The sequence below is a fragment of the Eufriesea mexicana genome, unplaced genomic scaffold (assembly GCF_001483705.2).
Source record: "Eufriesea mexicana isolate 0111107269 unplaced genomic scaffold, ASM148370v2 scaffold944, whole genome shotgun sequence".
NCBI lineage: Eukaryota > Metazoa > Arthropoda > Insecta > Hymenoptera > Apidae > Eufriesea > Eufriesea mexicana.
Window position 1 is genome coordinate 1,284,175 of NW_016909080.1, and position 24,474 is coordinate 1,308,648.

Genomic DNA, 24,474 nt, shown 5'->3' on the forward strand with positions numbered 1-24,474 from the left:
GGAAGTTTAGACCAATTCGGACCTGTGTGTCTTTCGTCTAGTGGTGATTTATAGACTTAGTAATACCTAATCCAAGTGGTGTCATGATGGTCTGACTGTCCGCAAGTCCTGGGACGCTGGTAATGAAGAATTAAAACAGACTCCCATTGACTCGAGGTCCTCCATGTTTGAAAATGATTGTTTGGGAATATTTAAAATACCTAATAATTGGTATACCATTCGTTAATTCTGTACAACAACTAATTACTCATCTTCGTCATCGACGAACAGTCTAGTGGACGTAACAAGTTGGCCCAGCAAAGGAACGTTCTGCCTATTCCAATTCCTAAAATTCGAGTCTCTCGTTATCAAAATCCCGTATCAAACGACACCATCCACGTGTCCAGGTTCTTGAAACCTCGTACGTGTCGTTTCATCGCACATCGAGCCGAAGAAAATCGATCTGACCGGTCTTTTTATTCGTCGCGCGATGCCCTCTGTAGGTCCGCTAGAGTCCACGAGCAGGGTATCACGCGACTGCGCGCGACTCTGGAATTAAGCGTCGGGATAATGAGCACGAATGACCCGGCTGTTAGCCAGGTATTTGGTTACCCTGGCTGCAGGGAACACGGGTCAGTATCGTCGTGGACGATTTTAGGCCGACTCCGGTGTACGAAGATGTTGCTGTATCACGCGAGAACGACCATACGCGACATTCGTAAATCAATTTGCTCCCCGGTGTTTTGCTCGCGATTTCGATGCTCGTGCGCGGCTTTCATCGCTAAGAGGTATGGTAAAAAGACATCTAGCAGACGCGGTGACCGGTGTGTCGTGAAAAATGGCGGTTTAACTACCATTTTCTGGATCATGAGATATACCAAAAGATAAATTTCAAGGAAGAATAAATTACAAAGGAAAATTTTTGTCTCGTCATCAATGGTCGCGAAATTTAATTGTAATTGTATTTTATCAATATATAAATTTTGTGTAAAAATTGTAGAATTGTAGAATTTTTATTGTCGATATTTTTTAATTTAGAGGATGTTTATGAAAGCAGGATCCACAGACCAAAATGGCGAACTACGTAACGTCATACGACACGTCAGAAATTTTAGTTCTAATGGGATAAACGAATTTCTAAGTAAATTAATATTTTATAATAAAGGTATTCGAATAATGGTTTTCGTATAGAAACGAGGGAAAATGTTGAAAACACTCGGTGATACGGTGAATTAAAACAGAGTCACGAGGTCAAACCGATTTAACTAACTTCTGATCCAAGTTAACATCGGTGTTAACTAATTGAAAAGAATTTTCTAGCACCCTAGTCAGAGCTGAAAGTTCGCACACCTGTCAGATTATTTCGCTCGGTGGAATCTTGGAAGGGCTTGACATTTCCCGAGACAAGACCTTCCATAAATCGCGGACGCTTTCGGAAAGTTTTGTCACAGACTTGGAAAAGTAGTTACCGTCTCTTCTCCTTCCATTTTCCCTTTCGTTTTCCCTTTCATTTTCCTTTCACCGTTGCCAGTTGACCATAGGTCAAAAGATTGGCCAATCAGACTAATAAAGTGATCAGCATGCGATAAACTGTGACAAAACTTGCCTTCTCGAAGGTTTCCTTTTCACATAGACAGTTAACGTATTACCTACCCCTACTTGACAATTATTTAATTACACGGCGTATTTAATTATTCGAATTTCCGAGTCAAATTAAATTACATCCTTTATACCTTCGTTTGCGAGAATTTGGTCCCCTGCATCATAGAAAAATCGGATCCTTCGAGTCTTAAACCATACAATTTACTGCGAACCTTCTTCGAGTTCGAGGCACTACCTCGTTAGCTCGTTAGTAGCACAATTATTATCATTTTTAATACGAGCCTCGCCTCCTTTCACAAATTTATTTACAGGAACAGTAGCGTAAATTTAATAAACCGTAAAAAATCGAGAAGAAACGAAAAAACGAGAGAAAAGGAAATAACAGAGAGTTGGTTCGTTTCCTTAAAAAGCAACGTAGTTATCTCACTCATACCCGGACGAAGAAAAGCGGAATGAGTCGCGAATCGAATGCTCGCGAAGCTCGTTATAATCTCTCGTGGTCAGCTTCTGCTTATCTGTAACTTCTTGACACGGTGCCAATTTAGATACCGGTTGACAGGAATCGATATCGTAACTTTCAGGGTCCCTTCAAAATACAAGCTGTCGATGCAGTATTTTCCTTACTTTATAACAAAAATTCCGCGATACCGGCTAACCAACATCGACTCGAGCGCCACCACGTATAGCCAGCAAAATTATCACGACTCCGCGTTAATTCTTAGACTCTCTATTCCTTCGACTCGCTCCTTACATTCCGCGATTATGATAATCAGAGAAAAGTCTGCTCGTTCAACGCAATTGATTTCTACGCCCATGTCGACCCACGGAAATACAAGAGAATAGCAAGTATTCCTCCGGTTCGATGTAACCTTACGATCCCGCCGTATCTGATACGTTAATTACGATGTACACAAACGATGTTTTCGATAGGTGCTACACGATCGCAGGTAATACGCGTAAATCACCGAGGAACGCCCGTAATCGAGGTAAGTATCGATCCTCGCGTACACGTAAGATGAGACATGTCTCGTCAGGGGGGGCTGACAGACACGAACGAATCCTAGGATATCCTAGCTATCCGTGAAACCAGTTTCGCTGTTCCTCGACGCGTAAGTAACTCGAGTGAAAGGATTCCCCGATTAATTATTCCGAATTCCGTCGGACGGAAAAACTCAGCGAGGAATCGTGAGATCGGCCTAGCCAGCCTACGTTCCGTAGAAAAAGCACGCGAGCATACCGCCGATTTCCATTTTTCACCGTTTTCACCGGCGAAATAGCGCATTCGCGAGTATCCCGATCGAATTGCAAATTAATATCATCAGCATAGAAATCCGGGTATCTCTCATGGAGTTCGCGGCGCAAACTTTCCTCGCGATCGGTACTCCTTTATCGAACGGCGAATTAATATTTGCCGGGCCTCGGAGATCGTTGCCTCTGCCTGGCTTTCCAGCCAACCATCTCCTCGGCGATTGCACCGACGACGTTAGAAATCGGTTCTCCGTCGTTTCGAATCGCGCACTTTCCACGGCCGATCGGCGATATCTCTGTGTAAACAAATTCCTGCATCGGCGATCGACGTTTCCGCAATTGTCTCGAGGAAGCAATCTTGGATGGAGCGTTTGGAAAGCGGCCATTTCGAGACTTTTTACCCGCTGGTGACACTTTCGAGCGAGATTCAACCGCGTGTGCAGGTTGAAACACCGCGCGAGGTTTAGGCGTCGCTGATGACGATAATCGCGCGGACGACGACCAACGATCTTGACAGTAGACGGGCCGGCACTAAACGTTGATGGGGAATTGATTGAAATTCTATTTCGCCTGGACGCCCGGTAATGGATGTTTCGTTTCGAACGTTTGTTTTCTACGCCGGAGAAAGGAACGTCGATGATTTATGTCGCGATTAACGCGATTTCGAGAGGGAGAGACGAGAACCAAGGAGGGAGAGGGGGGAAAAAAGAGGAACAAATCCGCTGTGCACGGTTTGTTGCGTTCGGAGCTGCGAAACTGCTGAGTAACAGAGAGCCAACGATGATTTCAGCCTGCGTGTCTAGCCTACCTACGGTTTAAATTTAGCACTTCCTCCTCCTGTGATACATTGCGAAATCGGTAGTCGATAATCAGTCTCGCGATCAATCATAATTACGCTTCTTTAATGGCCGAGTGAAAGGTGGATTATTCAGAGAAATGTTCCTTCCCGCGAGTATGGATGCGCTGATTGCTCGGATCCAATGCTTCTGGTCTTGCCCCGAGATTTTTCACCTTGTCGCGAGGGTGGGTGGGGATTATCGGCAGTGGGGACTTACGGAGAACGATAAAAGGAATGGAATATAGAGAAACGTAGTTTAATTGCGAGAAGAGATTTCGTCTGATTGACTGTTATAATAAACATCGGTGAGTTCCCAAACTCTGTTCAAGCTTAGGATGCTTGACAGCTGCAATTCCGAGGCTACGCGATGCCAAAGCCTCTATCCCGAATGGTATCGAGTTATAACGAAACCTGCCAATATATTTTTGAAATTCGTTGCGAAAATAACAGGGACTGAGAAAGATCGGAAGTAAATCGATCAGATTTCGAGCGTAAACTACCATGGATACCTATCACGCGTGAGAAAACTCGTTGAAAAACAGACTCGCGAGGTCTGTTAAATTAAACCGCGTTAACTCGTGCCGACATAACCTCTTAGGTACGGCTGAATTTTGCGCGAGACTGTTTCTCTGTACGACAGAGTTCAACGCGAATTACGCGTAAATGACACAGCACTGCATACCTGACACTGGCGTACCGAAAACAAAGACTGTATAATCTGTCTGTATATTGTTAACACCGTTATAAAACGTTGTGAAGGCAAAAATAGTGTAAAACAAAACACATGAAAACGATGATTTAATTCAAAGGCTAAGCGACTATAGTGGTACGTCGTTCGGAAAGATGATATCCACGATAGCCACTATAGTGGCACATCGTGCCAAAGATGTTAACATCGCCGCCTTCGCCTAATCGTCGAAATTATCCATCGCGAATCGAGCATCCGCTCGAGCCTGCTGAAAAACGTTTCGCGAGCAAATCACCGGGAAAATTAGCCCGGAGAACACAAGCCTGAGCCGTTGCTCCTCCGAGGGGGCAGCCGTCAGTGGTGGAGCAAGTGCCTGGATGGAGAGAGGCCGGTGTGAAATGCAGGCGAAACGAGGATCGTGTCGGCACGATACCGTAAAGTTGGCTGGGACTTGTGGCTCGGTCAATGGCGTCCTATCGTACGAAGGGACGCTCTCCAATTACGATATCTCGTTTTCGCGTGCAGCCGCGAATAGCCGATCGTAAGGTACACGCATATGTGGCAGCGGACGCGAGAGAGTCATTACCCGGGGACCGTGTCCGGCTTAATTGTGCGGCAGGAAAGCGCTCGGATGGCACGCGGAGTTAGGTCGGCTGACGGAGGGCCCCGGCTTGCTGCCAAGTGCCTAGAGAGACGGCCGGTCCCGTTGGTATCGGGCGCGAAAACGGACGCGGCGATTACGATGCTTGTTAAATGGGCCCCGATCGGACGGTGGACGCGTAAAAGTTTCGCGCCGAGGCGCGTAAAAGAGTTATTCGATGGGACGAACATTGGCTCGGGTTCGTCGGGTAGCGGACGGTATTATGGGTCGGGGGCTCCGGGGCTGCACGCTCCTGGGAGAGTTCAGCGCCGGCTTAATGATTCTTGCTTTCCCATGCGGTCATCGCCGAGGTATATAATTCGCGTATTTTATTACGGGGATATTACGTGGAAAAATAAGGAAATTGGTTCGCAGGTATTTTAATATCCTGCTCCGGGAGCTTGGATGTTTCCTGTTTCCTTAATGTCGAGAACGCTGTTTGTCGACCTTACTTCTGGTATTAGAGCGAAGTTTAGTACTTTTTGCGAGCGGTGTAATGGTCGATTTTTGTGAAAGGTTGTTTTGAAATAGGAGAATATATTGGAAAGGAAAATTGAGGAATTTATCGGCACGAGTGCCACTAGGGGGAATAGAGGATTAGAATTTCTCGAGTGATTAGATTTACGGTCGTGCACCGTTATCGCGTTCTAATGTGAAAAAGGTAATAAAATTATCGGGCAGGTCAGGGTATTTGACTGCGATCCGTCTGGTTAGCATTATGGCAAAATCGTCGGACTGCATGGGGGAATTCTTGGCCGGGGAATTTACGAGATCCGTTTCACAATATTGCAAAGCGGTGGAAGTTTTTCGAATTCCTCGCAGCGCGGATGGAATTTCGAAACCCATAAAAATAATTCTGCGGTTGCATGCTTGCACAACGCGCTTTCCGATATTCGTGAGAGGTCAATGCTTGATAAATCATGCGCGGTTTGACGCACTTGCAACGACAATATATATTCACCACCGTTGAAAGAAGAAACGTGCCGTTGAATATTAAAAGCCAATCCAAAAGGATTGCCTTTTGTTCTCGTTGTATCATTCCGTCATAACAAAGTTGCGAACAATTTGAATTCATTTGCAGCTTTGTGATCTTATGCTTTTAACATAATAACAGTGCAGGGTGTGCTTGACATTCTTCAAAATGTCAACACATTGTATTGAAAATCTTGAAAAAGCGCGCGAATTTTCCTTGATTTAAAACCCAATTGAATATCTTCTTTATTCGCGACTGTCTTACGAATTTGCGAACGCACTCGTGTCTGAACTATAATGCATCCCTGTTCATATTATACTTATCGATAACCTAACCTGTTAGATTAATTATACAATCGACTCTTTGTCCACCTCAAAATTAGAATCTAACCTATACCTATAACGATTCTTCGAATTTTTCCGTCAAATTGCAACTAAATTAAAAATCTATTATATAACAATAGGTATCTACAACCGTACAATACTCTATACAAACACAGTAGATATTCGTATCATATATTTCGCATATATCCGCGCGAGATTGAAAATTCCTCGGTATCGTTTGAAATTCGCGCGCTTTTTCGCGCGGTCGATTCAAACGTGCGCGCTCGATGGCGCGTTCGCCATAATCCATCTGGACGATCCACCTCTATCGACTACGACCATGAAGACCCGACGAAGAGAGAAGTGGTTTCGCGATTTCGCCGTTGCGAGAGACTCGCGCGCTCGTTGGTCAGAGTTCAAATGAAGCCGGACGAGATAGGGACGGCGACGCCGATAAATCGTCGCGGTGAACCGCGATAAACGTTCGCTGCCTTCGTCTTTCTCTCCTCTTTTTCCCGCGGTATCGCGCACGTACGCAGACCGCAGATTTGGTAAACAAATTATTCTCGGGAGCGCGGAGAGAAGTGGCCAAACACCGGCGCCCCTCTCGGCCCCCTCGCCGCCTCGCCGTTCCTCTCGCGAGAAACGAGCGATTACGCGGAGGCAGTCGCGAAGGCTGCGGTTTCGCGGGATAATGATTTCGCGAGATAGCGAACGACCACGCTGCCAACTGCTTGAAATTTTAATAAGCCGCTGAGGAACGGGGTTTACGTCGATGCGAACGATGCCTCGTATTCTTCCACGAACGTTTATATCTCCCTTCATTTTCCACCTTCTCCCTGCTTTCTTTATTCTCTCGCGCTTTGTCCTCTAGACCTGGACTTTTAGAGCCTCGTACGGATGAATGTCCATCAAGGACGTCACGAAATCGCGTGTTTGACGAAGTTGCGGTTGATTTTCGTTGGAATGAAAACGGAATTATACGAATCGTGCGCTTAGCTATTCCTGACAGGTCAGTAGTACTTTTGCCATTGAAAAGAAAAATTAATAGAGGGGACGAGAGACGTCGAGGAAGGCTAACGATAGATCTTTCCTCAATTCTGCTTTCATTTAGCCTTCCTCCTCCCATTGTTCACCTGTTCGTTATGGAGATTTGCCGAAAGCGAATTTCGTATAATTTTATTATCAGACGGGCTTTTTTCTTCCAATTCTGGGAGTGTCTTCGTGACTATAGTTGCCGCGAGGATAAAGAAGCGTCGCGACGTCGCGCTCGCTCGACAGCGCGGTGCTCTGGTCGACATCGACAGTCGAGTCGCGAGACAATGAGGAAAGTAGACAAAGGATGTTATTATTTCTTTCGTTCGGTATTTTTCGCGTTGCTGCCGGGTTCCGCGTCGGGGAAACTGTTGCTTAGCTTGAAAACGACGCGAATGGTGATATACGACGCCCGCATACAGTGCAAAGATCGACGCTCTGACAACGCATCCTACATTTTTCTGACGCTCGCGTTGACACCGATATTCCGCTTCCTTTTCAATACGATTTATTTTTACTCCGTCGAAATACGATAACTCGGCGCCAAAATGTCGCGTTCTCTCGCGATTTTCAACGCGGAATTTTATTATTATTTCCTAATTATTCTTAATTATTTTAAATCGCTCGAAATTATTTCAATCTCTCGTTCCGTCGAACTTAATCGAAGAGTACGTACATAAATATCGCGTAAATACTTTAAACAAATTATTCGTGGTAATAATATCGCGGTAATAAAACAAGTAAAAAATTTCCATTACGATAAGTCGAACAAATACGTCGATACAGCGAAAGCTTTAAGCAATAAGAAAGCTTCTCGAGATATCGATTGTTGCGTCTGAACAGGTACAGGATCGCGTTCGCGCAATGTTAATTTCCGTTTCGCGATATTAACTCCATTTTTTAATCCTCGCGGCACGGATATATCGTCTACGCAACGTTTCTCTCGTTTTAATAAATTTACGCGGAAGCCGTTTATTTTTCTGTGCTATTCTAGTGGAAATTAATGTAATTTCAATTCATTAACGCCGAGAACATATGCACCCGGTGTAATGATAATAATTTAAATACAAGAGATACCGAGATCAATCGGGAAACCTACGCGTGTACGGTAATCCAATTCAGCGCACGTGCGACGTTTGGCGTATCTGTAATAAGGTCTAAAAACTCTAGAAAGAAAACAAACAAGATACAAAAGAGCGTGATTCATAAGAATTTCTTTGTCGAAAAACAAACCTGTCAACCGCGCCGATAACAAGTTTATAAACAAGATTAGAAATAATTATCACGCGAACCATCGGACTCGAAAAATCGATTTCAACATGGATACTTATTTTTCCGCGACATTTCCTTTCCAATAATTCCGCACGCGCGTTAATCCTGTTTCCCTCGGAACACGATTATCGTTCGCGGAATAAAAATTCGCTCTTCGGGGATTAAGACGAATGAAAATAGCAACGTGTTTAAGCAAATGGACGCCGCTCCCGCGTCAGCTGTAACGTATGTACCGGGTGGCGCGAAAACACCTCGCGGTGGTCGAAAATTAATCACCGCGAAATTCTATATTCAGGAATCAACCAAAAAGGCAGGGAAACCCATCCTTTTCGTCAATCATCATCATCATCCCTTTATTTTCCTCTCCACGATCGTCATTGATATTGGAATCGATACAAATTTACAACGAATTAAAAATTCACGTATTACCAATACCCATTCTCGAATTTTTCATTTTTATTCCTATCGTATTGGCTCGTTTAACGCGTTTTATTTTTATTTAGAATTTCTCAATTTTCAATTTCTAATTTTGCTCCGACGTCGTCTGGATCTCGACGAAGAACGCGAAATCGATCGCAAAACGAGTGGATATCCGCGAAGATATCTCGGTGACTTGAGAACGAGTTGGATTCCGGCGCGGAACGCTCGCGTGTGCGTCTCAAACGGTGGCCAGTGTGTCGAATAAATTCGCGCTTACGCGCCGCTATAGCGCGCGCGCGCGCGCGCTAACGAGTTATGTCTGTCGCGGCGATATAAACGATACTGCACGAGCAATAAAGTGCATCGATAAAAACGCGGACCGATTAATGTGCAAAATAGAAGTTGTCTCGATAACGATTAGTGGTTCAGTGGGTACCAGTCGGGAGCAGAAAGTTCTGTCGGCTTGAAAAATTGAACGTTACGTCGCGTGCAGCGTGCGACGCCGGTAAATCCGAGAGAACTTGGAATTATGCGTCAACTGGTTCAGCACGCGGGGCAAAAATTATTTCGTTCCCGGTGTCGGATGGTGTTTTCGCTCAAAATGCCCGAGATATCCAATCGGGGCTATGACCGGGGTGACCGATAAAATTCCCCCAATCGTCCAAAACATCGTTATTTTTCCTTTTCGTTAATTCGCCTGCTCATCCTATGGTCGAGAATAAATAATCTTTATCCGTAACGAATAATTCTAATTAATATCGATTTTTTCCGAGACGATAAGCGAACTAATTTCGCGTACCAATCTTGCCGTAAATTCACGATTTCGGATAAATATGATCGGACTATTATCTATATTTCATAATTTACATACGTTATCTAAGCACGAGTATTAAAAAGTTTATCGACATATGTAGAATATATAAAAGGATACGAGTGTATTTAAATACAAATATTTTATTTGCACGTAATTATACGTGCAAATATATTTATACGCTTTTATGTTCTACTATATTTATATATATATATTATTAAATATATTTATACATTTGACGTCCAAAAATATTTGCGAACGCGACGATATTTCATACGAATTAATCGATCCTCGATTATTATACGTGCGTATCCGCGATTGGTTTTCCGAAGAACCGGCATTAAATACTCACGAGGCGTCCTTTAATCGACGCTTGCCAAGCACGTATCCCCTTTTCCCGATATTCCAGACATCGCGGCACGCGAAGGACGGGAAAGCAGCGGAAAGTCGGTGCAAATTGGCCGCGCGGCGGGTATTTAAACGCGCGTACTCGCCGAGCCGCGCGATTTTGATTTACGGCTAATTGCTCTCTGTTTTTCCGCACTTCTTAACCGCGCTTTGCATCTCATGAATGACAAAGTCGTTTTCGCGGCCGGCGCTGCGCTCGTTAAATTCGCGCGCGAGCAAAAGGAGGGAAAAATAATGTCACCGCCGCGCCCTCCGCCCTGGCGCCCGCGGATCCGCGCCACGCTCGAAATCCGCAATCGAACTCGCGCGAAACTGGTTCAACGAACAGGCCAGAGACACTCTGGTATTTCGTCTTTGCTCAACTTTGAAGTGTTCCACGCGCTCGGACCGAACCGGACCACTCGTCTCTCGTTCCGGCATTTTCGAATCTTCGCGAAACATTCTTTCGTGTGTTATCTTTGTCGCATACCACAGAGTTTTCTTCTTCTTTTTTTCTTTCTTGAGGATTTTGAACGTCGATCTGTGATTACACGGTATTCGAAGACAATTTGGAGCGTTTGCAACATGCGAGATTCGAGTTTGTTAAATATTAATTTCAATATACTGAGTTCTCGAGTACAGTTTTCTTGAAATTTTCAAGATACAGACGTGACAAAATTCGGTATAACAATACCTACTTGGCGTAGATCGCAACCCTGTGTATCTTATTTTGCCATAAAAATGAAAAATGTATCGTTTGGGGTAGCAAAGAATTTTAGTAAACAGTTTACTCGCGTTACGAGATGAAATACACTGAGAAACACTGTTACGAATAGTATCCAGCTCTTTATGGAATAAATGAAAATGTAAAATAAACGACTCGATGAAAATTGCCAATGCACCTAAAAATAATTGGCTTATCGTCCCGAAAGAAGTCGTCGATAACACTCGTGCGTATACGTATATACGTATTTCCTTTAAATAACCGTCTAGGCTTCTGAGCGAAAGCCGAAAGCCGCGATAGTGTGACGAAATTCGATAGAACCGGCGCTAAGTAGCTCATAATCGAATAACCCCAATTGAACTTGGTAATCTTCTTAGCAACTTCCTCCGAGAGCTTTCAACTTGGAATACCGCTAAGTACACCGGGTGTTTGGCATTTAAAATTTTAATACGCCATTCTCGCTCGCTCCGTACGCGTTATCCGTCTAATTACGAAGAATCGCGCGAGCACAACCAGCTCCGAAATAAAGTCTCGCCAACTTCTCGAGGAAGCTCAGCCCGTTTTATCGAGCGTATCGATCGCGACGCGCGTTTAAAAATAAACGTAGATCGGCCGTGATTTTTCGGCCAGGCACCGGTGGGCATTAACTCGCTTAAATATATACGCGAAAATTACACGTAATTAGCACAGCGGTATGCAAATTTCCAGGGAGATTAAGAGCGCGTAGTGTAAGGAGGCACGGTAATAAGCGGTGGAACAGCCCGTTCCGCGTAAATACGAAAGTGTTTCCAAGGAGGACCGATACGCGTTTTAATGAACTCGAATTCTTTCAGGGCCGTTCGTTTCACCGTTACGCCTGGCATCGAGTCAACCGGTTCCACGGTTGCCCTTATCACCGCTGCAACCAAGAGACACTTATCTTAAACGTCGTTATCGTGCCCCGCGCAGCGGTTCGTCAGCAATTTATACGGTTTTCGCGAAAAAAAGGGGTAAAAACGGAAAGGAGGAAAAAGAAGAACGAAAAAGTAGCCACGGAGTCACGCGAGCCACCGCCGCCGCGACTATCCGCCATATTATGTGTATCTGTTGATTATAATAACGATGTAAAGGCAAATCGAGCGTGAAATTAGCTGCATCGATGAATATCGACGATGGGAACAGCGTTCGAGCATCGAATACTTCGGTGCGATTGAATTTTTCCGCGTTGATTCCAAATCGGATTTCAATACGTATAATTTAACGTTGAATTTAATTTTAGTTAAACGCTATATGTCTATTTCGATCGCGAGATAATTTTTAGAACGCGTGCGAATTTTACTGATCTCAAAACGCGTTAACCCTTCTCTTCTTATACCCAAGTAGCTCGAAGATTTTCGGTTACGAAATTGACGAAATTTTTTACGAGATCATGAAAGAGTAGAAATCGAGGTATAGTTACGTTTATGTAGCTATAACGATAATATAATTATCGTGGCGATTTGTCTCGAAATTCAGGCTGCGGCATCGAAGCAAGTGATGACCGAAAAGCTCGTACGTACGAGTGCAAGGGTTAAATATAATTTTACTCGCGTAATAAACACGGCTCCATTTTCCGCAGTTTGGCATGAGAGACCCATGACGAAGACATAAACTCGTTATTATAGCACGGGCAGACGATATCCGTGTGGTCCCCGAGAAAATTTATTAACGAATTGTACGCGGATAAATTTTCGACATTACAGGGAATAAATATTCGAGAGAAGGTGCAGTAAAAACTCTTTACATTCGCACAGACCGGAATGCGACTGTACGTACCCCAGGAAAATGCTAAAATTAATCACTGAAATTAAGGCTAAAGAACGAAGAAGCCATTACGAGTACTTATAAACACATGCAAACTAATACTGATATCACCTACGACCCGTTAACCTGCGAAGAAACGCGGAACCAAATAAATTCCGTTAAATCCATCATGCCCAATCGTCAAATCCTCTAAAGCCAACGTAGCACTTTGTTCGATTGAGAAAAATTGAAACTAAAATCTACAAAGCGTACCCTTTCCGTACCCCGCCTGCACCTTGCGAATTACCATCGTTCGCTCGTCGCGCTGGACCAAACTGGACATCGCAGAAGCGATCGTCGTTAATTCGCTCGGACCGATCGATTCCGGCCGATTGCTCGTGCCAGGTACGTCGAAACCATATTTTCCGCGACTTAATAACCACGATCACCGACCAACACTTACGCGGCCTCAGATACGGGAAGTCCGGGCCCGGTGGACTCGTCGCGTTGAGCAAGATCTACAGCGTTTAGCAGCCGGTGCACGGGCCCCGATAACCGTAAATATCGTCCTTAGTGGCGCGATAAGTTCAGATTTCGCATTAACGTCCGCGTCGCGAGCCCGGTCCCTGGCAAAGAGAGAAACTCTGCACCAGGAATCCCCGCCGCATAATGACCGCGTGTCTCCTCCGGTTCCAGCGGTGGGTGATCGGTATATCGCGAGGGATTCGCGCGCCGAGACGCCTCGCGGCGTACCGATACGCCGATTTTTATTTTCAGCCCGTTATGAGATATCGTTTGGAAACGTTGATTGGAAGGTGCGCGATGATCGCGAGCCCCGATCGTGCGCTGCTTTAATTGCCGGGTTTATCGATCACGCGAGACTAATGGGGTGTTAAATTGATCCCGCTAAGGTAGCAATTAAGGGAACATTTTTCACAACTTCGATACCGGCGTTGCGTAATTTAGGCGCAATCGATGATTCGTTGGAACGAACTACGGAAACGCAACGATCATAACAGTCGTGGCTGTCGTCTCAGGCTAGTGGCCGATTTGTGGGCTTACGGGCCCTGTCTTTGTGTTGCCGATTGCGTTTAAGGCTATCCGATTTTCTACGATTTTCTTCCAAACCCGAAATTGTGACCAGTACTCGACACATTGATTATTGCAATCTTTATGCAAACTTACAAATAAAGAATATAAGTAATACAGTGAACAATAAAGTAAAATTTATTAGTGGCGAAAAATACACTGTCAGAATTCCAAACTGTCAGAATTGCAATCTTTATAGAAACTTACAAATAAAAAAAATAAGTTTCTATAAAGACTGCAATAATCAATGTGTCGAGTACTCGTCACAATTTCAGGTTTGTAATTCTGACAGTGTACTCGACACATTGATTACTGCAATCTTTATAGAAACTTACAAACAAAGAATATAAGTTCCTATAAAGATTGCAATAATCAATGTGTCGAGTACACTGTGAGAATTCAAAATCTGAAATTGTGACGAGTGCTCGACACATTGATCATTGCAATCTTTATAAAAACTTACAAATAAAGAATATAAGTAATATAGTGAACAATAAAGTAAAATTTATTAGTGGCGAAAAATACACTGTCAGAATTGCAATTTTTATAGAAACTTACAAACAAAGAATATAAGTTCCTATAAAGATTGCAATAATCAATGTGTCGAGTACACTGTGAGAATTCCAAACCTGAAATTGTGACGAGTGCTCGACACATTGATTATTGCAGTCTTTATAGAAATTTATTTTCTTTATTTGTAGATTTCTGTAAAGATTGCAATTCTGCCAGTGTACTTTTCGCCACTAATAAATTTTACTTTATCGTTCATTGTATTACTTATATTCTTTGTTTGTAAGTTTCTATAAAGATTGCAGTAATCAATGTGTCGAGTACTCGTCGCAACTTCGAGTTTGGAATTCTCACAGTGTACTTTTCGCCACTAATAAATTTTACTTTATCGTCCATTGTATTACTATATAGAATTAGAGCCCTGGGTATCGCAATTAGCCTAATATTCCAAGCTGAATACCGACAATAATAAATACGACCGATTTCTTATTTCTCTTCGTATTTCTGCCGGTATCAATTTCGATATCGTCTGGAATTCCGCCGATTTTCTGGTGCAACCGATATCGTTAATCGATAGTCTTTACATGCTCTCGATATCCATCCCGTTTCCCGGTAACAACGACCGATACGCAACTGTCGTCGCAGCGCGTTTACCCCACGACAATGGCGTACCCGCTGCTCCTAGCCTTATCCCGGTTCGGATCCAAACAGACTCAATTCCAGGCTTCTCCCCCGACATACTAAATAACGAAACTCCGTCGTTACCCGGCCCAGAACGTCCCTGTATTTATGTCCGGAATATATTAAAGTTCATCGCGCTGTAAAATCCTCGCGTGGATCGCGCGAGCCGGCGGCCGGCAACGCCGTATTTCGCGATTACAAGCGGGCCCGGAGTGCTCGAGATAGTTTCGATCAGCGTATCAGCTTGATATATTAATGACTGGCCAGCCTCGATTCTTTCGTTTTCCCCGCGTAATATCGCGGGGAACATTGTGGTAAACCAGTTCGCCGGCCGACGAGAAGGCTTGTTAAATATAACCGGATACGCGTACGGCGTCGTTTATATACAGGTTGGCCGGTGCTGCTTAAAATTCTAAGCCTATCGAACGTATTTCCCGATGATCTTTTATGCGAACGAGCGGAATCGTGAAAGAAACCGGTAAGATCGGAGAAATGGAAATCGGTTGTTCGGCTCGGCCGCGGGACTCCGTAAATCCACGCTGTCGGTGTAATTTGTCCGCTGGACGGAGATGAGAGGAGGGGAAAGGGAAGGTAGGAAAATGGCATTGTGTTTTGCGAATGATCGAGCGTAGGGACACGTGATCGTGTACGGTTCGGTGAAGCTCGGAAAAAGCGTGGCGATCCGGCAATTAATTCTTTCGTCGATCCGCGGCTAGATCGCTCGACGATTGTTAACGATCGCTGCGTTTCCTTTCACGGTGGCCGATCGCGAAGGTCGCCACAGACGCCTTCCACGTCTTGCCGATCGCGCTCTTAAACGTGCCCGAGTTAATCGAATCGACTGTTTGAAATTTCGAAAGTGGCGCGAAAATGTTCCATCGAAGCTTACGCGAATTTAGAAATAGTGATTGCAGGAGGGAAACGAAGGGGGACCGATTTTGTCGATTTTACGAGTTTTCGATCTACGATTTCTTAGTCTCGGGACTATCATAAGCCTTTTAGAGGTAGGGGATAAATATAAGAAGCTTTCTCCCCCCTGTTCTTCGAAGGTAATTAATATTCTAACCTGGATATCGCGTACGTGGTTAATTACCCCTTGCCCTACGATTTAACCTATTAACCGGTTATCGATTTGATCTTCTAATTAAAACCTAGCGTGACTATCACTTCGAATTTCCACGGTTCAGTTTTAAATGACTATAGCTTTCTATAAATTCGACAAAGAAAATTGATTTACTTACCCCGGTTAGCAGGTTGAGTCCCGATGGCTCGTGGCACAATCAGCAGCAAAGTCGGTCACACGTCCGAACTCGACGAAGAATAACACGCAACTGAGGCAGGAAGACGTGGACGGAAACGAACCACGAGCCTCAACCTGTTGTGTTTACGTTCGGTCCTATCTACGAACTATGGCTCTCGCCTAAGACACTTATGTTCGAACCGATTTCCTGCTCGCGAGCCTCGCGTGCTATTGTTTACGAAGAGGTTAGCCTTGTAAAGCTTGGAATATTTCTGGAATTTTCCTCGAACCAGTTCCACGAAATTCTCTTGTCGTTGCTATCGAAGTATAACGCGCACGAATGATAGATTATTATAAAAGAGAGATCCATCTCGAGGGTACTCGTGTAAATCTCCGAAAAGGGAGCGGTGAAATTTACGTTATACCTATCGGTACAAGAGGTGGTTGCACAACGAGCCAGGCCGTACGCTTTATTTACTATAACCCGAAGATATAGCTGCCATAAGGCTACCGTCTCTCGTAAATAAAAGCTGCGAGCTTAAAGGCCGATCGACGCGATCGAATCCTTGGTTAATTCTTAGCTGGTGTTGGACTGCCGGCGCAACGTGGCGAATTTAACGACATTCCGTGGCCAATCAGATTTACACATAATTCCTTTGTCAGTGAACGTGCAATGGCGACGATAACGGTGCAGGTCGTTGCGCTTATGATACTTATAGCGCATAACATTATACCGTGGCCCGGGCTTCAACATTTGCATACGCGATCTTCCACGTCGCATGTGCGATTTCGAACTTTATTGTTTCGAATAATGAATCTTTCTTGCCGATCATGGATATATTATGCATAACGCTTGTCGTAATATTATCCTGTCGAATGAAAAATTTTTATCCTTTTTTTATGTCCTTCCTCTTTCCCGCGTCCCATCTCACGGAGTGACTCGGGTAATAAGTAAAGGGCGATTTAAATGATAAATTCGTACGCTTTGGTATCGGAGGGAAAATTGAATGCAGATTTGCGTTAATTCGAAAGAAAATATACCGAAGTCGTTTAAAGTTACGACGAAAGTATCGGGCTGGTCAGAGACCAACGGATGGGGTGAAACTGGCTGCGCCATCGTGGTGTATAATTTCGTTAAGAACATCAATGGGATGTTTTCTTTCAGGAGAACAACGTAAAGGAACAAGAGCGTTTGATAAAACGAGCGATTATTCAATTATGAATATATTCTTGCCTCGATATCGATACCTCCGCGTTAACAACCATAAGCTTCGCGTGGTAACGTTAGCCGGAAGTGGTCTAGGATTTTTATTTAACCGCATTCTCGGCCACTAATTACGGTGCTCGAGGTAATTATCGTGATCGAATTTTCCCATAAAAATGATTTTATCGAATGTAAAGTATATTGGATAAAATACAGTGAACGTTCGAAGGTTCCCCGCTTCATTGGTCATTGGCTGTAAACGATCATGCGCGTTTATTGTACCATAAAAGCACGCGGGGTAAATCACCATAAATTAACACGTTAAAGAAATTTTTATCCGGCGATATCGCAAAAGGTGTTCTCTTTTATCCTCGTTAAATAAAATAATTAGGTGTATGGAAGTGATTTTTATTTTTTCCACGCTTTTGCGAACCTCAAGATTTCGCCTTGGACTTTCTTTTAAGGCGAGCCGCGTCGTTTTTCCTCGTTGCGACTTCTTTTTAGTTGATGCACGTGGAAATTCAATGCTAAGATGCTTGCATTACCACGAAGCTATTTAGTTATTTAAAACAGTAGATTATAATGATTCGCCTTATATGAGACAAGACATAATTATCCAATTACGAAGGTATGCAGCAGAGAGCAAATATACTTATCTATATTAGTTTCCGCCATCTGCTTTTATCTTTAATTAATTAAATCCGACAATTTACCATATTAACCTTATATATATTATCCTCTTTTTGTTCTTCCGGCCGTTAAAAAACTAAGGAAATTATTTAGAAACTAATTTAAATATATGAAGAAGCTTGTAAATTTCATACGTCGATAGTAATATTAATAATATTACCTTTGCTCTAACAAAATCGTGATCCTTTCGTATAATTTCGACACGTACGAGGTGTCTAGGAATATTTCTTCCACGCCTTCTCAAGATCGTATGCTTCTTCGGAAGACTTCGCAGAAAAATAAAAAGAATGGAAGACTTGGGAAAGCACGAGTTTTTATTTTACAATAAATATTTTCCAGATAAATAATCGTAGATATGGCGGTGTATATACGCGCCGGTAACGAAGAAAATGGGGCACAAAGTCGAAATGGCTATCGAGAAGATAGCCATTAACGAAAGAAAGAAATTTAAGGAACCTTACACTGCGAGGGATAGAAAAATTCGCGATGGGATCTCGAACGAAACGAGAGTGGCTCGTTCGCAAGAATGACAAACGGAATAAGACCCAATACATTTTCCCACTCGTATATATTCGATCGATTGAAAACATCGCTGGATGGCCGCGTGGCAATTTTTCTACACGCGTTCCTCACACTGGCGCAGAGAATTCCCGAGGTCGAAAAAGCCCGGGACCACGCCATGCATTAAATCCACCACCCTGTTCCACCGCATCGCGTGTCTCCCCGAAAAGCCTGCACCAGCCAGGCCCGAAAATCATCGAACACCTTACACGTAATCTGCGCACCTAATCGCAGCTACGACACCTCGAGTAGCATCCGTGCTCACGCCCATCGACGAGAAGTGCGGCGATAAAAGCGGCCCCGACTGGCCGGGCAAAGTCGTGATTAAAGAAAGTAGCCGGCCGGCAAAATGATATCGAAACATCTGTGCAGCGGCGGTCGTGCGAAATTAAAGCTCGCCAAAAAGTCGCCGGTGTATCGCGGCGAATTTAATGTTCCGGCATCAAGCTGGCGCGAAAGTGTGCGCATAAAACAAAAGAGTTCGACCGCGAGGAACTTTTTTCCGGCTGGCCATTAGCTGCCGACTAATTTCGTCCGGCGGCGCACACGTGTACGCGCGTAACGCGCGCCCAGAGGGTGTCGGCGATCGGGCAGAGGGAGAGGCCGGGGTGGAGAAAAAGGAAACGCGTGGTTCGCGTTTATCCGGTGGACATTGTAATTAGAGGGAAACATCGCGTTTACCGTGCCGCGAATCGCGAGATTATTAAATGTCATTAAAGACCGCGTGGACAGGCCGGGCCCTGGGCCTTCGCGTATCTCGCTACCCCGGCCTGGCCGCCATTAGGTGGACGTAGCTGGACGAACGGTGGACGGTGGGGCTATAATTATTCGCTCGGACGCCGTATTATCCTAATTGTCTAAACCTTATGGCGTATTAATATCGAGCTTCTCGATCTTGGGAGGCGGCCTCGCCGGATTATTATTTTCGTATCGCGGCAGCTATTTCATTATACCGATCGTGGCGCACTTACCTCTCATTAACCTCGTGCGGCCGTCGATGGAAAAACGAGCGTGACGACCGGTGCGTTGGATCGAGACAGGGCTCGAGAGGGAGAAGGTGGCGGCGAGAGGGGTGGTGGTTGCACCGAAAAGGAAAGAGCGAAAGAGAGAGAGAGAGAGAGAGGGAGGGAGGGGGGAACAGTTCTGGTAATTGAATTTTGAATTACGATGCCCCGTCGATGCTCCCGTACGAGTATTAAAATTTAATATCTCGAGTGGAGTCGCGCGAGTTCCGCGATGGCAGCCAGAAAAAGAGAAGCGAGCCGGGACCGTAATGTTCACCTGTTAAACGCGCGCGAAACCGCCATATTCTCTGCCTTTCCCTCTCGCTCTCCTACCCTCTTCCTCCGTCTATGTACGCTTGATTTAAGAAACGTTGCACCGGGTATTTGTGCATGCGAGGCCTGTAATTATTGTTTTATACGAGTACTGAAACCGAAACGAAAAGGATCCGGCATCGTAAAGCGCCTCTCGCGTGGAGTCGTTTCAGCGAATTTCCAGCTTTTTACCCGATCGTTTTAATGGTCATCTGTCAAACTTAGGCACGCTTAGAAGTGTGTAAAGTTGATTTGCGCGAGCTGGGAAATTGCGACTGTACGTTTAATTCGATAGAGAAGGTGGTAGAACGGATCGGGGACGAATTTTTTCGAAATCCTTTTGCTTCCTTTCGAGAGAAAGAGGAAGAAAAAGATGGCGAATCATCGGAATAGTCGGCATTGTGGTTTTCGCGAACTTGGATCCTCTGGCACGATAATATTATAGCGGAGAGGAGAAAGGTGTACTCGGGCAGGCGGGTTTAGAGTTCGTGGCTGTTATTTCAGACCAGCAACGCGTATTGTTTACACGAAGGTAAAGCCAGAAGAAGAAATAATCAATGCGATCGTGCTCTTTGTACGAAAACAATTGTTGTTTTCTCTTCCAAACGACTCGTAATGTTTTTTAACCGCCACGGTTTTAAGTTTCGAAGGAAATTGTTCGCCGAAGCGAACGGTGGCCAGGTAAATTAATTCCTTAGGCTAAAGAGAAATAAAGAATACGCGCGAATTTTTGTTTCACCTCGGAAGTGGAAACTTTATTTTTAATTTCTTGTACATTTCAAGTCTGCATCTCGTTTCTTTATTTCAACCACCTACGTGTATCACTGTTGCAGTAAAAAATTAAATGCTAAAATAAACCCTGCATCCTAGCAATGTGGGGGTGATTCCGCGTTTTGTCTTTTGTCTCCCGTTTTCTGGAGACATTTTTGATCTGCATGGTCCTAAACAGATAGGCTAGTTCTAGCCGTTCTCCCATTCGATGAGCATCTATACAGTTTTTCCACTATTTCCACTGGCTACTACTTCTTCGCATTATGACCCCTTAACAATCGCAATGTGCGTTACGAAACGAAAGGATTAATCCAAAATTCCAGGCAAATCGCACGTAATTAGCCGTACAATTTGCGAATCGTGTTTTACGAATATCGAGAGTTACCTGTACTCGATACCAATAATTTTCCAAGGCTATTCCCGTCCGAAAAGTCCACTCTGAAGTCTACTAGGTATATTCTACGATCTCGCGAAAATGAATTGCCGCGAAAATCAGCAGAGATAACGTTTAAAAGGCGCCCTTTGCGATCGGGGGACCAGTTTCGAAACGCTAAACCACCACCGCCCCATAAACCCATCAGCCTGAATTCCTTATTCCAGGTTGGCGGTGGAAAAATATCAAATATCCCGTGGCTGGTGATAAAAGAAAACGCTCGGCCGGGTACCGTATTCTCCTTTAAAGGTAATTACGCAATTAACAGGCCAAACGGCTTCCCGTGGCGCAGGAATGACTGTACAAAAATCCTAACGGCATCCGAACGTGGCCATTAACGAGCGGCCCGATACTGCTCCGACGTGGTAAAAAAGTGAAACTCATTAAAATTAGACTCGCCTCGTTGCGGCTAGATCGCGCTTAGGCTCGAACACCTATTTCGGTTTATCGCGTACGCGAGCGGGCACGATCGCGAGCGCGCCGTTCCGGTAGGAACGCCGCCTCTATCTCGCGTCTAATCCGCGATGCGTTAGCGGACACGGAGTTTCCATTAGTAGCTCTCAGTCGTAAGTACAATAATACAAATGGCAGGTTCGCGCGGATGGCCATAAATTACCGATAAAAATGCTCGCGAGCTTTTCAGTCGCGACGCGTCTGCCTCTGAAGAGCTATTTACCAGCGAGTCGCGTCCTACGATCAGACCTCGCCATCTTTGTCTCTCACCCCGACCATTTTTCCCCCTGTTCCGCGAGTTGCGTTTGTCGTGTCGGTAATCGTACGAATCGTGGTAAAAGGGCTGTCAATTACCGGAGACCAAGGGACGCGCTGTACTTCCTGCTCGATTCGGCGCTATTGGCATCCCGACGTCTTACACGCGGATTAACTCTCACCGGTGCAACGCTATCGAGCTGCTATCGGTCTCGGGCTCCTTCTTCCGCGGTGATGCGGCGTAATTAGCATAGTAGGTCAGATTAGAGAATTTACGCGGAAGACGATTCTTAACTGGCTGAGTTATATAGAAATTAATATGCAAAACGTAAACAGAAACGATGGGCTAACGGAGAGATCGGTAAGGTAAATTTAATAGGAGCATCGCGATACGCGCAAATTCATCGGCACAAATTGCCCGCTATCATCCACCACGCGCCCGACCCTGCTCGATTACGATCAACCAGCGGTAAATTAGCGCAGAAGCAACGATCGAGGCAACGATCCGGTTGGAAAGGATGGAAACGGAAGGAAAGCACCGGTTCTCTGCGAGGACCGGAGCATGGCGGCAGGCTATCGCCGGTTCGCGAAACAAAGCTGGAGAAGCTGGTCCCGCAGGCCAGAGTTATTATTCGCGTATCGCGGAAATCGTTTCATTATCCGCTGGCGAACCGGTAATCGCGCATTGTGTGCTAAATGCGCGTAACGTGGCCGGAGAACCCCCTGCGGAGACGCGGCGAGAGAGCCGATTCCGTTTGGCTCGAGGTTGCTCGACAGAGCGGCGCCAACCGGTTGCAGGCAGCGGCTGGCTTCCTCTTCCATCGATCCCAACGACGACGCGGCTCCGGCCACGAACCGCGCGATCGTGCAGCGTCTCCGGGCGACGCTCAGCAACGCCGAACATCGCCCTGATGTATCGATAAATGCGTCTTCCACAGCCGGCTTCCCGAGAAGCCTCGGACGGACAGCCAACCAGCCACGCAACCGCGTCTTTGCCTCCTTTCTTCTCTTTTCCCCTTATTTTTCTCCTCCCTTTTTTCCCTCTCCTCCTTTTTCTTTTCCGACATGTCCGCTGTCGCTCGTGGCCGGTGTATTAGGATTGATTTATGCCGGTACATCTGGTGGGCGGTCATCGACAAAATGTTGTGGGACGTATTGTCGATGCTGTGTGTATGACTGGTATGATTTGTGTGGAGAGCGTAGTGGGTGAGATTGATCGTGAGTCGGTCTTCTCGGATCCTCCGTGCATGCAGAGCGTTTAGCGTTCGGTTTCATACGGATCGACGAAGGTTTTGTGTCGTAATGCAGGCGTGGGAAGACAGTTTGCGCCGATGTCTGGCTCCATTTCGCTTTGTTAATGCCGGTGATATATTTATCGATAATTGTTGGCTTTCCCGTAAGCTCCCATCCTCGTGGCAAGACTTTGCTACGTCTCCGAATACCTTCACCCCTGTTTCACAATACTCTTTCGTTACCCCGCTTTGCCAACCTTCGTCGAAGTCGAAGCTTCGTCTAGGAAATATCTTCGCGTATGTTCCATCGGGAAAATAATATTCGTAGCGACGAATGTAACGAGGCTCGAAAGCATTCGATCGTAAATCACTCTTCACAACGAACGCGTACACCTCAACGACGCAACTTCCACTTCAATTATAGAGGGCTAAGAAACGATTGCTCAGAAATTTGCGTAACACTGGGATCGAACGAGTCGAAAGATCACTGCGATGTTAAACCAGGATGAAAGAAAAATTGTTGCAAATCCGAAAGTAACTAGACGAGATTTCGCTTCTGTCAGACACTGTCGTATCGCAAAGTTGAGTTGATCGAGGGATTAAGGAAACGGTATTGACCACTGCGAGGAACGATTCGATAGCGAAATATCGGTTGAAAATATGGAATTTTATCGGACATGGTAGGCGCGAGGTGGAAGTATACGGAAATCCATCAAACGCAAAATCAGCCGGTTGCATCATGCCGCCTCCGCCGCCGGTGTGGCAGGAGGAAAAAATTCTTTTAAAACTAGTCATAGCGCATAACGTATCCCGCAGAAACGATCGCGCGTCCGATGTGTAGAAGATATCGATGATGCAACGATGCGTTTCCAAGGTACCTCGAGCCGGGGACGCCATTACTGTAAAATCGAAAATACCCGGTGCATCGTAAAATTCAAATAAGCGTTCACGGTCGAAAGTGGTTCGGTTGCGCGGTAAAACGTAACATTTATTTCGATAAAATCGCGAAACGATCGACCGGAAACCATCGGGTGTTAATAACCTTGGCCTGTGAAATCGAGCCTGCTCAAAAAGTTGCTTGCAACGTGTGTTTGTTACGAAGATAGAGTTTAACGCTCCGAGCGTTGCGGCTAGAAATAAGCTGGAAGGCGAGTTTCGTAGGAATGTGTTAATATCAATCTATTCTTGACTACAATACTTTTTCCCCGGCCAACGTTCTTACGATGCCTGTGTTTGCAGTCAGGTTGTTTGAAATTTACGATATCGAGTTACCGATTCCCTTTTTTCCCCCATTTTTATTTTTCGTCCGGCATACGCGAGAAATAAAATGGACGATGT

At 45.1% G+C, this 24,474-nt stretch overlaps 1 protein-coding gene across 1 annotated transcript in view; it reads left to right on the plus strand.

Annotated features, from left to right (window-relative positions):
- MESR6 (misexpression suppressor of ras 6) overlaps positions 1–24,474 on the plus strand; it is a 661,040-nt gene that overhangs the window by 583,382 nt on the left and 53,184 nt on the right. The window lies entirely within an intron of this gene.